This window comes from Apis dorsata, unplaced genomic scaffold, assembly GCF_000469605.1.
Source record: "Apis dorsata unplaced genomic scaffold, Apis dorsata 1.3 scaffold_92, whole genome shotgun sequence".
In the NCBI taxonomy this organism is placed as follows: domain Eukaryota; kingdom Metazoa; phylum Arthropoda; class Insecta; order Hymenoptera; family Apidae; genus Apis; species Apis dorsata.
This window is the reverse complement of record NW_006263390.1, coordinates 516,559-517,451: the sequence shown is the minus strand read 5'-3', so window position 1 is coordinate 517,451 and position 893 is coordinate 516,559. Positions and strand designations below refer to the sequence as shown.

The 893-nt window shown below is 45.2% G+C and overlaps 1 protein-coding gene across 5 annotated transcripts in view; it reads left to right on the top strand.

Moving 5' to 3' along the window:
- Positions 1-893, top strand: part of LOC102679189 (A-kinase anchor protein 200-like) — a 53,582-nt gene that overhangs the window by 27,682 nt on the left and 25,007 nt on the right. The gene's annotated exons all lie outside the window — the stretch shown is intronic.

Genomic DNA, 893 nt, shown 5'->3' with positions numbered 1-893 from the left:
TTCTCTCTTTCTCTCTCTCTCTCTCTCTCTCTCTCTCCCCTCCTCGTACCATCGAAAGTTTCAACTGTCGCTCTCGTCGAATCGCATAAGCGTGTCACTGTATATCGAAATGCTCCAAGCTAGACGAAACTTGATATTTCCTCGATTGAGCAACCCCGACAGCTGTCATGCGCTAGATACGGTAACGAGCACGTTGGAACAGAGATGGAACGAGCGCGAAGATCGCTCCTCTTCCTTCCACTTTTTTTTTCCGTCCCCCCTTCGAAGCGCTGGGAACAATTGGGATTGGGGGAAAAGAAGTTCTGGTTATCGGCTATTTTTTTTTTTTTTTTTTTTTTCACACCTCTCAACGATCATCATCTCTCTGATAATTCGTTTGAAGAATAATAGTCGGGGACGTTATTATCGATCGCGAGCGCATTTCTAGACCGAGCGAGTTACGCGATAAAATCGTTGCGAGAAAGGCGTGCATTCAATTTCCTGGAAAAGTGTATTTTTACACGCGGAGAACGCCCATTGTGCCACTTAACGAAAGCAGGATAGCGATCTTTCCAGAGGTGTGTAACGGTTCGCCTAGATCCACTCGACTCGAGGCACAAGTAAATTGGAACGATTTTATTCGACGCGAGAACGAAAGTGTTCTCTCCCTTCGTACGTTGATTTCGCGTGGAAATCTTTCGATACACACACACACACATATATATATATATATATATAGGACTCGATATATCAATTTCTCGATCTCGCTTTCACGCGCGAACCCCAAAGAAACCGCGCGCGTTCATTCTCCGTAAATCGTGTTATCGATCCCGCAACATCGATCGAGGCAACCTTCGGTTTACCGCCGAGATATTACGCAGTCGGATCGATTCGTAGAAACTAAGTTGAATTTT